Source organism: Martes martes (genome assembly GCF_963455335.1).
Source record: "Martes martes genome assembly, chromosome: 8".
In the NCBI taxonomy this organism is placed as follows: Eukaryota; Metazoa; Chordata; class Mammalia; order Carnivora; family Mustelidae; genus Martes; species Martes martes.
In genome coordinates, this window is record NC_137895.1 from 89,487,530 (window position 1) to 89,502,631 (window position 15,102).

Here is a 15,102-nt window from a genome sequence, read left to right on the forward strand (position 1 = left end):
AAAAAGGGAAAGGGAAAAATGATAAAGGAGAAAGAAAGAGTGCCATATTCCCAGAAAGAAAGAGCAAAATAAAAAAAAAAAAGGATAACACTCAAAAATATCACTCCTTTAATTGTTTAGCTTTGTGGAGGAATCTCTGTTAATTTGCCTTGTGTTTCCAGGCTTGGAATGGTCACTCAAAATTAGTGCTTTGTATGTATAAATTAATTTGAAGAAAGCAGTGTCTTTATAATACTGGATTTTCCTATTAATTGATATGGTTTGCCCTTCATACTTTATTTTCTATAGTTACTAGATGTTTTGAAAACCTTTTAAAAGACGTATTACTAAGTACTTGGTTATATCACAGTTATAAGTTGTATCATTGAAAATTCTAATTGTTTTTTGCTGGTATATATAAACACAGTGATTTTTGTATATTTACCTTATATCTTGGAAATAGCCACAGTTTATTTTAAATTCTGAATGTTTTTCTGTGGATTCTTTTAGATGTTCTATGAACAGAATTATGCCAATTATAAATAATTAACTACAGTTTCATATTTTCTTTCTATTTCTTTTCCCTTCATTTCATTTCTTGCTTGATTGCCCTGGTTGAATCTCTAACACAATGATAATATAGATGACATCCATCTTCATCTCTGGAGAATGCCTTTAATATTTCAACCTTAGTATGATGCTTGCAGTTGATTAAGGCAATTCTCTTTATATTTTTCTAGAAATTAAAAAAAATAAATGGGTATTACATTTTATCAAATGCTATTTATGCCTAGACTGAGATAATCATGATTTTCTTCCTTTGCTCTGTTAATTGGATGACTAGCTTTGGTAGACAGAATGATGGATCCAGAAGGATATCCACATCCTAATTGTTTCAACTTGCGTATATTGGGAAGTTAGATTAGGGTGATAGATGGAATTAAAATTACTAATCAGATGAATATAAAGTAGGGAGATTATCCTGAATTATTTGGCTGGCCCGATATAATCAACAAAGGGCCTTCAAATGAGAAAGAAGAAGATAGAAAAGTCAATGTGAGTGATGTAGAATGAGAAAGACTCAAACAGCCATCGTTAGCTTTGAGAATGGAAAGAGGCCACACCAAAATATGTGAGCAGACTCTAGAAGTTGATTTTCCTCTTCCAAAACGTTCAGAAGGAATGCAGTCCTGCCCATATCTTGATAATAGTTTCCAGAGAACCATTTTGGACTTGCTGATATATCAAAATATAAGATAATAAATTTGCATTGTTATAAGTTACTGTTTATGGTAATTCATTATGAAGAAATTGGAAACTACAATACTGACATTGACTGATTTTCAAATATTAATCATCTTCTATTCCCAGAATAAACGAAATTTGGTGATCTCTAATGCTTTGTATTTATTATTGGATTTACTTTGGTAATTTATTATTTATAACTTTTGCTCTTATGATCGTAATAATGATTTTATAATTTTTCTTTCTCATAGTATCTTTTTCAGGCTTTGACATCAAGGATATACTGGCATCATAAAATTAGATTAAAGATCTTTCATAGATTTTTCAACATTTGGAAAGAATTTGGGTAAGGTTGGTATTTTCTTCTCTAAATCTTGGGTAGAAGGTCCTGGTGAAGCCACCTGGGGATGCAGTTTACTTATTGGAAAGATGCAGTATTATGAATTCAGTTTATTTAATAGATATATGGCAGTTTAAATTCATTGTTTCTTCTAGACAGGACTTTCTCTGTATGGCTCCCAGAGTAGTGTTTCAGCAACTTATGATTCCCAGAGACCTTCTACATTAGTAGGAAGGATTCGTGACACACACCATGAAATCCTTAGAAAACCTATGGATCTAGCTGAAAGGTACCATGAGATACTGGTATCTGAGATCTTAGCAAAGCAACCTTTTAAATCTCATCTCTATTTATATTTTATGATGTGCAGTTAAAAGAAATACTGATGACACTTTTGACATTTTTCCTGGAAATCTCCTTAACTAGATTAAACACTTCATTAAGTACCTTTCTATATTATACATTACATCAGGCAAGGGATTTCCCAATTTTTATGCCACTATACAGCAAAGTTTCCCTGTGTTCCAGTTTTTTTTTTTTTTAAATTACTGAGAAAATTGGAAGGGGAGGTGAACCATGAGAGACTATGGACTCTGAAAAACAACCTGAGGGTTTTGAAGGGGCGGGGGGTGGGAGGTTGGGGGAACCAGGTGGTGGGTATTAGGGAGGGCACGGATTGCATGGAGCACTGGGTGTGGTGAAAAAACAATGAATACTGTTACGCTGAAAAGAAATAAAAAAAAATTACTGGGAAAACTTCATTGAAAAGTATTTAATACAAACAAGGATATAATAATTACTAAGCATCATTGGAAGATATAATTCAGAAGAGAATCCTGTTTGAGCACCAAAAAATACCAATTATTTTCCACATAACATTAAGAAAAAGCAAAATAGTGCAAATAAAACCACCCACATTATCTACATTGTCATCATAACACATCTGTACTATAACTGAGCAAGCCAGTTTAATTTATGGAACGAATCTGACAGTACTTTTGAAGTTTGTCTGGCAATATGTAATTGTTAAGCAATTGAATTCATTTATGAAAGCAAATACTAAGAAATGCTATATGTCACCAGTCATCTGCTAAGAATGTGAGGTTTTGAAAAAATGCCATTGATGGTCGACTTCCTTTTTTCATGAACAAGTAACTGGTTTCTCAGTTGGCTTTTCAGGTGGAGTCTCTAGATTCTGAAATTTTGTGACAAATAGGAAAGATGTGTGTTACAAATTACCACATTTCCTCAGCCAGATCCAACAGTTCATTACGTATATTTCTTTACCACTAATTACTTTAGTATGTATTTCCACTAAAAATTTTCTTACAAAACCAGAATGTAGTTTCTCATTTTAGTAACTTCAACATTGATGCAATACTTTTATGTCCTCTAAAACCTGTACCCAATATCAGTATTTGACCCAGAAAGATCCCTTATAAAATTTTATCACTCTAATACATGATCATATATTTCATTTAAATACTTGGCATCTTAGACTTCTTTATTTGGGAACATTGTTTCTGACTTTAAAAAAAAATTATGACATTGATAAATTTAAGAATACATTTCCCTTCCCATTTTTGAAAATGGCAAGAATTTCCTCATTTTGGTTTTTTTTTTTAAGATCTTATTTACTTATTTGACAGAGAGGGACACAGTGAGAGAGGAAACACGAGCAGAGGGAGTGGGAGAGGGAGAAGTGGGCTTCCTACAGAGTGGGGAGCCTGATGTGGGACTCGATTCAAGGACTCTAGGATCATGACCTGAGCCGAAGGCAGACACTTCATGACTGAGCCACCCAGGCACCCCATTGGGTTTAAAAAAATTTTTCCTCATAATTAGATTCAGGTTATGCATTCCCTACTTAAGTACTTCATAGGGGATATTGTGTCCTATGAAGGATAAGTGATGAATTCTTTTTTTAAATTAACATACAATGTATTATTTGTTTCAGGGGTACAGGTTTGTGAATCATCAGTCTTACACAACTCACAACACTCACCATAGCACATACCCTCCCCAATGTCCATCATCCAGCCACCCTATTCCTACCTCCACTCCAGCAGCCCTCACTTTGTTTCCTGAGATTAAGAGTCTCTTATGGTTTGTCTCCCTCCTTGGTCCCATCTTGTTTCTAAATGATGAATTATTTTATTTCTTTTCAGTGCTCCAGAATTCATTGTTTATGCACCACACCCAGTGCTCCATGCAATACGTGCCCTCCATAATACCCACCACCAGGCTCACCAACCACCCCCCCCAACCAAAACCCCACTTTGTTTCTCAGAGTCCACAGTCTCTCATGGTTTGTCTCACCCTCCAATTTCCCCCAACTCACTTCTCCTCTCCATCTCCCAATGTCCTCAATGTTATTTCTTATGCTCCACAAGTAAGTGTAACCATATGATAATTGACTCTCTCTGCTTGACTTATTTCACTCAGCATGATCTCTACCAGTCCCCTCCATGTTGATACAAAAGTTGGGTATACGATGAATTCTTAAGAGGCTAATTCATGCAGATTTCAAGTCTATTGTCTACACTTACAATGAAATTATTGTTGACTTGAGGCTTGATGCAGTACAGACTCCCTGTTGAAAGATGTGTTTTTGAAGTTTTGGTGCAAATTAATATCTCCCTAGAGTCTGTTCTCATCTAAGGGCTCTAAGTCTTTTTTTTTTTTTTTTGGACAATGGTGCAAAATAGATGAATAGTAATGGCAGATAAAAGTTATACAATGTCCAAGAAACTTGAGCAGGTTTTTCAACAAATAGTTGCCAATGTGCAAAATCAACATCCCGCAGGTGTGATGATCCAAGAAGGTAAATGTCAGGGTAGATGGTGGTGAGCAGAAAGAAGGAGACTTGATTGAATTTGGTCTCCTTTGCACCATATTCAGATACCACTTTAACGAAGAAAATTGGAACTATGAGTGTTGTCAGATGTCCAGAAGGGTAATGGGATGATCAAAGATTGAAGGAATAAGTGTGAGGGTCGAGGGAGGAGTGGAGGAAGAAAAAGTAGGCTCCTTTAAGTACTCCAGAGTGCACCTGACATTGTATTCAGAAAGGTGTTTTGCTAGGATGTCAGTGAGGACATTCTCTAAGTGTCATTGTTTTCAGATTTCTAGGAAGGAGATTTTGGATGCCTGAGAATGATGCACAGTCTTCGACATTTAAGTAAAACAATGGCCATCTGTTAGCAAAGCCTGGATGTGGTCAAGGGATAACGGGAGCTATCATTTAACTGAGTACGACAAAGACATCTGGACAAGATAGTAGTGTAGAGAGACACAGGAAGATCTTCAAAAAATGAAAAGAATGCAGAATACAATAAAAGAAGAAGTAACAGTGCAGTATTCCTCAAAAGACAGAAATAAAAATAAATTTGGAAACTATCCTTCTGAATTTTAGCTTCATAGGAGAACATTTTGTGGTTTGCTCTGGGTTTTCTAGCAGGGAGGAGTCTTTCACACTTAGTGGGAAGACGATGGGCAATGTTAGGAACTGATATAAACTGTGAGTAGGATGAGCCTAGATTGGGAAATTAAGAACTGGTGAAATATTTAGAAGTTCCTTTTGTTGATTATGAAAAGCCAATGGTGGGGAGAATTTGTGTTTAAGAGAGATCTTTCTGACAGCATAATAATTAACAAGGACACCTGGAAGTTCTAGAAAGAACTTCCCTGGGTTTTCACTACAGGAAGTACTGTGCGATATTAAGTAAGGTAAAGCTGAGTAATGGATATGCTTCACTTGTGTGTGTGGAAGTCATATCTTCCTCTGTGGGTGCATGTTGCTTTTTGTGCAACTCTTTGTATACCCAGATTTCTTTGATTATAGAGATTTGAGACAATTAAGTCCCTTTGTGGCTAAACACAATTGGAACTCACTTCCATTTAATTTTTTTAATGGGATTCCTGCCTGCCTAAGTCTTCTTTGTCTATTTTTTATCATACCTTATACACATAGTCTGAGGTTCAGATTTCCAAGATGTCATTCGCATCCACTTGTCTTTATTTTTCATAGTATATCCCTCCCTGATCCTTAAGAAAAGTTCTCTCTCTTTGTTTTTTGCTTTTATATAAATTTCTATTGTATTCATTTATACATTCCTAATTCATTTCTCAGAAGCTTATTAAGTGCTTGACACTCTTCTAAGTCCTATGGAGTAGTGTTGAACAAACTAAGCTTTTGTTTCCTTAGATCTTTTTTATTGAGGGGAGGCAGAAAACCAGACAGACAAAGAACAAAGACACAAAAAGCCAAGAAAATATCAAGTAGTGATAACTATTATGATGGGAATAAAGTCAAGTTATGTGACTGTGACCGAGGGGTACTTCCGTTTGGAAGCCATCAGAGACTCTCCTGAAGAGGTGATGTCGAGGTTGAGACTGAAAGACAATAACGTATGACAGTAGTCACGTGTACTGAACACATAGAAACAGGCTGCATCTCTATCTGGTGTTTGGTCACTTTCAGATTTCTAACGCTGGGGAGTCACTGTGTACTCTTGTGTGTGCCTCAGATCCCTGAAGGCAGAACGGGACTAGATGTTCCCTTTGGCGCTAGCTCCCAATCCTACTGGAACTCCCATTGCCCTAGGATTTCTCTTCAACCCTCATCAGTCTGTGTCTTGTTAACTCTTGTTTTAGGGGAGACTCAGTTGTGTGTCCTTGTCCATGGCAGCCCAGGATGGCTGCAGAGGCTTCCACCTCTGAGCAGTGTACAGTGGGAGAGAGGGGTCTGGTTTTGGATTGAGTCCTTGATGCTTCACTCTAGGACCTGTCTTCAGGTGAGACTGCTTTTCTGGTTTGGTCTCAGAGCTGGTCTCCTTTCAGATATGCTCCAAATAGAGTATGCAGTGGGGACCAGGGCCAACCTCATGATCATTGGAAAAATCAGGGATTAGAGAGCTCTGATCTCTGTGTGCAGGAGCATTAATGTGTTGGTAATTTAAGATGACCCCATTACATGTTTCTCAAGTTGTTTAATATAAAAACTATAATAAATATGAAAGCAATCCTTGAATAAAACATCTAAAAAGTATATTGTGAATAAAATAAATGTATGTGTTAGATTGGAAAGCTTGTGATTTTAGGAAAGATGAAAATGATAATATTACTCATCTGTTGTAAGCCTTAAATGATAAGAACTGAATACAGAGAGGTTAACAGATGTTATTGGGCAAAACCTGAGAGTGAAAGCTAAAATGGAGAACAAATAGATCAGTATGCTCAAGTGTGTTATAATCAGGAAATGCAAATTAGCAAGACAAATATTGCTTCTGACATAACAGATAGATAGAGTTAAATCTGGATAACAGTTAGTGCTGTCAGAGAGGTTAGGAAAAACATGCTCCTATATTCTATCTGTCAATATTAGTTTTTAGTATTGGGAAATAGTATATAAATAATAAATATAAATATAATATAAATAAATATAAATAATATAAAATATAAATGTATTTATATATAAATATATAATATAAAATATAAACAAATATATACTATCTGGGAAAATAATTTAAATATATCTATTCAATTTAAATGGTGCATATGATTTTATTAAAAAATCCTCTGGAGACCTATAGCAACTTTTGTATGTATGGACACAGTCCAAATGATATGAATGGCTTCATGACTAGTAGCACCAAAACACTAGAAATGACCTGGATTCCCATCAATAGGGAAAGTAAATGATGATATTGGAAAGCCAGTGAGAAGGATGCTGTAGATGTGCAGTGACTGACTTGGATTTCTAGGAAGTAGAGTTGAATGTACAACAAAGAGAAAATGGTCTGGAATAAAATGCCATTTTTAAAAACCATTTTGTAAGACACAAGCAAATACAGACATAGGTTTGTAGAGACACACATTGTAGAGACACACATTTGCACATGGACAAATGCATTTAACATGTGCTTTTTGGTGGTGGGAACAGTGATAGAATGGAATGCTAGGCATGGAGAAGCATGTGATCACGTACACATTTAAAGGTTTAGGAGATGTGTCATTACCAAAGTAATAATGGCAGTTATCTCACTGTATTGGAAGATATGATGAGTTTTTTTTAATAAATATTTTATTTATTTACTTGACAGACAGAGATCACAAGTAGGCAGAGAGAGAGGGAAGCAGGCTCCCTGCTGAGCAGAGAGCCTGATGCGGGGATCGATCCCAGGACCCTGAGATCATCACCTGAGCCAAAGGCAGAGGCTTAACCCACTGAGCCACCCAGGCACCCCGATATGATGACTTTTACTTCTACTTCTTACACATACTTCGATTTTAATTTTTATAATGAAAATTATGAAAATACTAAGTTTTGGGGAATGGCAGTTTCTGTTTCTTTTCCTTCAGAATATGTTTTGTTTTGATTTTTTTTTTTTTTTTTTTAGTATTAACTCTCCACCATGGTTTGAAGTAGGTGCCTAATGGCAGAAGTGAAGTTACCTAGGACCAGGACATCCCCTTTCCTGAGAGTGCAGAGCACCTTCTCAGGGATTTCCATTGCATTTTCTGATCTACTTGATGAGGACCCCCAGCGTGTCTTGGCAAGCAAAGAGGCTCTTGTGCTTCAGATACTCACTCAAAAGAAGGAAGAGCTCTCTGGGTTGTTCTTTCACTCATTGTTGCAAGTTTGTACCTTTAAACAACATTTGTTCTGTCACTCCCCACCCCATCCAAGGTAACTACAGTTCTAACATCTGTTTTTATGAGTTTTGTTTTTTTAGAATCCATGTATAAGTGATACCTTGCAACGGTTGTGTTTCTCTGACTTATCTCACTTAGCATAATGTGCTCAGGGTCTATCCTTGTAGGCAGTGGCAGCTGTCCTTCTTTCTCATGGCTAAATTATATATTATGTATATACATACATATATATGTATATATGTATACACACACACACACACACACATACACACACACACACACACATCTTTCTTATCCATTTACCCACCGATGGACACATGGTTGTTTCCATTATCTTAGCTATTTGAATAAGGCTGCAATAAACATGGGAGGGCAGATGTATTTTCAAAATCAAGTTTTCATTTTGTTTGGGTATATTCTGAGAAGGCAGATTGCTGGTACACATAGTAGATCAATTTATCATTTTTTGTGGAATTTTCATATTTTTTTCCATAGTGGGTGCACCAATTTACACTCCCGCCAACAGTGTACTGTGATTTTCTTTTCTGCACAAGCTTACCAACACTTGCCTTTGTTTTGTTGATGACAGTCATTTTAAAAGGTGTGAAGTGATATCTCAGTGTGATTTGGACTTGTATTTCCCTGATGATTTGTAAGCCCTAGAGATCTAATGCACAATATAGTGGTAGGCACAGTATAGACAATAATATTTTGTGTCAATCATCAAACTTGCTAGGAGAGTAGAACTTAATTATTCCAACCTATAAAAAGAAATGATCATTATGTAACATGATAGAGGTGGTACTTAATTCTCCAACGCAATCATATACAATATATGAGTCTATCAAATTAACATGTAGTGTACTTTAAATTTACACAGTGTTAAATATTAAGTATATTTCAATATAAAAGAGGAAGTAGTTGTTGAATGATGTTCCATAGGACAGAGATTCTTCCGTTGAGGGATGTTACTAAAAGGCATACTTTGTAGGAACAGAAACAACTGTTTAAGTGTTAGAGCCATTTAACTGTAAAGGAACATTTAGATGGTGGTGATTTCTCATCGTTTCCAAGTCTTCCAAGACATGTTCAGTACCTTTCATTGGAGACCTGGATGGTTCCCACACTTGGTTGTGATGTGAATCTGGAGTTAATTTCATTGTCACATTTACTTAGCCAGGGTGTGTGACAAATAAGGGCAAGTAGTTTGACAAGCCGTGGTGCAGTGTTGGGCCCTACTCAGCACCTGAAGACAGGTGTGAAGGAGTAAGGGACTTCCACCTACTTTTTCCTTTCCTGGGAACACACTTTCCTAAGATGTAACAGGATTGGCTCCTCAGCATCTTCAAGGCTTTGTTCTGATAAACGTTTCCCATACTGCTTTTTTTGAATACCTTATCTAAGATTGTAACCTTACTTTCTGTCTGCAGTGATACTCTCCTTTCTTCTTTCTTGTATTATTGTTTATTAGGCCTCATCATTTTACAAACTACAAACTGTTTCCCTTCCCTGTTTTCCCTTCTCTCCATCCCTTTCTTCCTTTCTGTTTACTTCCAATGGGTGAATTCCCACAATTACATGTATCATATAGCATTTTTATGTATTTTATTCATTGCTATTTCTCTAAAGCATAGCAGTCAATAAGTATTTATTGCGTGAATGAATTTATTCAATGCCTGCCTTAATTAACAAATGTTTGTTTCATTTTCTGTCTTCTTTCTCTTTGTGAATTTTTCCACAAGAAGTGATTAAATTCGTAGAGAGCCTATCAGTGTGGGCTCACTGTGTATGAATGTCAGATGACACTACCTACATGTACATGAGGGAGGCCATTGCTGGAGGAAGGTACAGCTTGACCTAGGTGGATAGTTCTGAAAGCAGCTGCCATTCCCTGATGATTCTTCTTTTGGCAAACCTAGGGATAAGAAAGGTGTAGGTGTCCAACATCTAATGTGTATGAAAGGAGCATTGCAGGTTTGAGCAGTCTTGCAAGGCTGGGTATCTGACTCCTCCAGCTTGTCAACAGAGGAGATAATTATGGTGCCACTCTATCCTACAAGGTGAGAGGAAGCCTGGAAACAAAGTTGTTTTCTGGCAAATGTTTAAATGGAAAACTCTTGACCTGAAACCTGTGTCAGAATCAAGGGACTGAAGGTGTGATCTTTCCAAAGGTCCTTTGGCTGTGCTGTTGACTCTCCAGTGGTTTCTCTGAATACCAACATTTCTTGAAATTAACTGGCCCGGATTCTGATCTGGCAACTCCTGATTGGTGCCCTCTGCCTATAAAATGTCAGGATGTGGCCTGCTGGAGTCAGAGTCCTACATACTCCTGAGCTCTGACACTTTCTTCTCTGTCCTCCCTGCTAATCAATTCACCAGGATGAAGGTCTTGGCAATACTGGTACTGGTGGCAGTTTCCACCTTCCTGGTCTCAGGCTGTAAGTAAAGATACCTACCTTAAATAAGATGGAGCAAAGGGAAATCATGATATAAATTCTGTGTGGATGTGGGTTTGGAGGGGCTTAGAATGCTGGCCCCTCTCCTACACTACCCTGTTCCATTCCCATTTTGCCTGACCACTCCAGATAGAGAGGACTCTTAGGCTTTGACAATTCATTCAGGTCTTTGCTAGTTTTAAACTCAGATTGCAACTTCAATATTAGTTCAGGACAATACATTTAATAAGATCATCAGAAGTTGGTTTCAGGAAAGCAAAATGGAGATGTGTTATGTTTTATGTGGGGTTTTGTGGGTTTTATATCATCTGTGCATGTTTTTGTGCTCAACATGTGTAGGAAAGCCCAAGGTTCAATTGTGAAAACCTGCAATATTGTCCATATTCTCTCTTCCCTTATTACCCCCCAGACCGGTATTCAACTTACACCTATTTTTTCTTTTTCTCTTCAGAGTCTACAACCAGTGCTCCATCTGATAGCTCTACTGGTAAGTCTTTGCCTGTACCTTCCTCTCTCGACTATTTTCCAAGCCATCTTATTCTCAAAGCTGCCATATGAGACAGAGTATAGAGACTCCAAAGCAGAAGACTGGAGAAGCCACATTTCTGCTTCTAAAGTTCATTGTGAACGTAGAAAAATGTGTTGATTTCTTATACATTATTAGAGAATATAAATTCTCTGGCATGGATTGACATAAATTGTGGATTATTATTCATTGTCCTGGTCTGAATTTGTGGTCTGTGAATTCAGAGAGATGCATGTAAAACCTTTGTGATTACCATAAATTGTTGGGCTGAATACATGGCCAGTGTGAAAAGAGGGCTTAATAAGTCTCAAGATGATGGAAGAGAATGTAGATGCTGAAGTTGATATAGAAATGTGGGCATTAGAGCAATGAGAGTGTGGAATGCAAACTGTAGAATGTAGGGCTGAAGTAGCAGGATGGCCTGAAGCTTTGTTCTTTGTAATGGTATATATGATTTATTTCCAGGCTGAAGTATGTTTTCCTTCTGTGATCTGAAACCCAAGATTGTGGACCAAACCCCTTTCTTGGGTTTCTCCCATAGTGTCCCGTATGTCCAATGCCATGTATGTTGTGCTCATGAAGACGTGAGGGAGAGTTCTCTTTTTGTCCTCCACAGTTGGGGACCTGTGTCTTTTGGTCATAAGGGCATAGACTGTGGTCAGATCTCAAACTCTGAACCATATGTCTTACGTGGCCCCATGCGGGGCCAGCTGAAAACACTGCCCCTTCTCCTGAATGAGGACTGAGATAACATGGCCAGAGCGTGGGTATGGAGAATGACCTATCCCCTTGTTGAGGTAAATGTAACTTACAAATGTAGAGTCTGACTCTGCCTATTTGTTAGGAACTCTGGTGTAAGCTGTAGAGAGTGATAATGGCCATTAATCTTGCCATGAACATGGGATGATTGATGGAACATTTACTTACTTTATCCTTGCCAGAATAGCACTAATGTCTCCTGTTATGTCTAATGTGGCTCACCTAGATATTTCTGTAACACATGGAGTTTAAATTGAACAACAGACCATACAAATATAATCCCATTTCAGGCTGGAAACTGAGGGAAGGGATTGTGGTTCTTTCAAAGAAAGGAGATCCTATTGGTCTAATGTGAAATACATGATCTTACTCTTTCTTCTCTTCTCTAGTATAGTCTACCCCATTACTCACTCTCATTCATGCTGCAGTGGAAACTGAAGAGTTCAAATTAGCCCATGGGAGGGCACCAAAAAGTCAGCCCATTGAGGGTTCTCTTGTTGCCTCTGAACCACGATCCCTGAAAATCAGAACACATTTGAATTTTATGCTCAGCCCTGGGAGAAAGTATTTCCTTGTATCTTCTCTTAATGTCACAGTCTTTGTAGGGAAACCCAAATCTTTCAGTGCTACAAGGTAGGGCTACGAAGAATGAGGCTAAAGTGGATAGCCAGGCTAAGGGTATGACAGGATTATTGACATTTGCAGAGATGAATTCAGAACGAGGAATGTACCTCCAAACTTAGGTGGGACAAATTTTGTTTCCTGGGGCACAGTCAAGTGTTTCAGTTACATATTTTCCTCCTAACTTCAGCTGCCTCTGAGGCCACCACTGCTGAGGCCACCACTGCTGCGGCCACCACTGCTGCGGCCACCACTGCAGCCGCCACCACTGCAGCCCCTGGCTCCACGACCAGTGCTGCTCAAAGCACCACTCGACCGCGTAAGTTCTCCTCATCTAAGTGATTTCTTTATGGGCTTCCTGGATTTCTTTTTCTTGGATTCTATTGTTAGTGTAGACTCTCTTATGAGGAGGAGTTAGTGTTAGGGAGGGTGGGAGGGTGAACCCCGAGAAAACTCTGTTTTCATTATTCTCTAATTCCTTTTGATTTCACAAATCAAGTAAGATGGATCTCAGAGGAGCCTGAGTTTGCAACCTCTTGTCCACCATTATTACTTTCATGGTCTTGAAACACTAGCATTTCATAGGGAAAATTCATCGTTAGTAGAAACACCATTGAAAAGACCACAGTAAGTTTCTCCTTGGAACCAGGTTACTGTTTATGCTTGTGTTTTTCTTTTTCATCTAAAAAGTTTCTGTTTCTTTGAAAGACTTTTCCAAAATAGGCAACAGTTCTAAAATGATGCTTCCTTGAAGCAGAAGCTTCTGAGCATCATTTAGGATATTTCTGGGAATTTGAACATTCTTTGAGGTTCAAGATAGTACAGTTTTCCTAGTTCTGGTTCATCTTTCCTGTCCTTCAACACTCATGGAACATCAGTTACAAAATTTGTTGAGTGTGGACATATGCCAGACATTTCAGTATACAATTCACATATCAATGTAATTTAAATCTCAGAGACATTCTACCAAGTAAACACTGTAAAGATGAAGAAATGGAAAACTTACAATGAAAGACTTTCCCCTGAACATATGGGAGAGATTGGATTTGTACTTAAAGTCTTGAGGAAACATTTTCAAATATGGCTTATAGTCTTCAGTGTTGGGGCCATTGCTTTTCACCTTGCTCAAGGATGTGCAGTGGCAGCCAATGTGGGTGGGTGGGAAAGGAGTAATACCTTTTGAGAAGAAGACTGGTTGCTTTGTGCTCTAGTGGAAGGAAAATGAATGCATATTGGCTTACTTCCTGTTCTCTCTAAACTTCAAGCTTCCCTAGGCTCCTGTCTAGGTTGCAGAACCTGTTTTTTGGGGGGATGAACATGTCATATTCCTTTGACTCCATGGAATTTAGTGCCATTTGACTTTTGTTAGTCTCCTTGCAGATTTTCAAGAAAGAAGCCACATTCTTCATCTTTTTTTGAAACCCTATTGACAATATAGTTTATTGTCCTGCAGGCATCATGGATATGATAAAGAAGCTGCTCGGTTGAAATATTACTAAAATGGAACTAACCTGGGCCTCCTGCATTTGATCCTGCTGGGCTTAGCCATAATGTCTCCTCATTTGATTTAAGTCAACTACTTACTATGTGTACCATCTCTTTCTTATCCCTAATCATTTTGTCTGTTTTCCAATAAAAAATAACATCGAGCAACATCAAAAGTCATTTATTTTTAAGCGGTTAGAGAGTGGTTGTCCAATGATTCTGTCACCCCCAGTGACAGATGCCTTGAATTTTATCTAGTCCTTCCTGTGTGATTGTGAATTATATTTTGTACAAGTGTCCCCAGTTTTTAAATATAAGACAAACTTCTTGGACATATCACTAGAGACTAGTTTTCTCTCACTTGAATGCACTAATCAACATTTACTCGTCAATGAAGTCCATTTTGGATACCATCAAACTCTACTATTAACTGAGCCATGATTATACTTTGTTCTGTAATGATTTAGGAGGTGAGAAGCAAGAGAGCAGCCTTGCCACTGGGAATGGGCCTGGCACAGCTGGTCTTTGGAGGTGTTAGGGGCTGAGTTGGGCTGAGGGCTAGGAAATGGTGTTCTCCCACTGCATACATACAAAGTCACAGAAGATCAAAGGCAGTCCTGTGATGAAAGAGGAAAAGAGCAGGATCACTTCCCAGTGTTGTTTCATGCAGACAGAAGCACTGCTAGTGTACCAAACCCACAACAGCACAGAGCCCTTTTTCCTAGTTAGTGAGTGGTGCTGCTTCATTCCTATCTCAGCTTTGTCTCATTCCATTCTCTTCTGCTTCTTGAAAAGTTTTTGTAAGATGCTCATTTATAGCATACTCATACTTCCTGACTGCGTCCAATCTAGGACAAGGCCTGCTTCCCTACAACTTCCAAATCACCTAACACAAGCCCCATTTCTGTGTAAGTGTTTTCTAAAATCCTTAAGCTGGGGCACCCCTCTGAAGTTCACTATGTGTATGCTCTCCCCCACTGCAGTGATGATGAACCCAATCTGCTGAGTTACAGTTGGGTTCTTGGTGGGTTTTG

The 15,102-nt window shown here is 38.0% G+C and overlaps 1 long non-coding RNA gene across 1 annotated transcript; it reads left to right on the top strand.

The window, feature by feature from the left end:
- The first annotated feature begins 10,529 nt into the window (after window positions 1–10,529).
- LOC308348289 lies at window positions 10,530–14,399 on the top strand. The gene is made up of 4 exons (XR_013967324.1): window positions 10,530–10,659; window positions 11,129–11,164; window positions 12,774–12,902; window positions 14,037–14,399. It is a non-coding gene; the product is annotated as an uncharacterized lncRNA (long non-coding RNA).
- The last annotated feature ends 703 nt before the right edge of the window (window positions 14,400–15,102 follow it).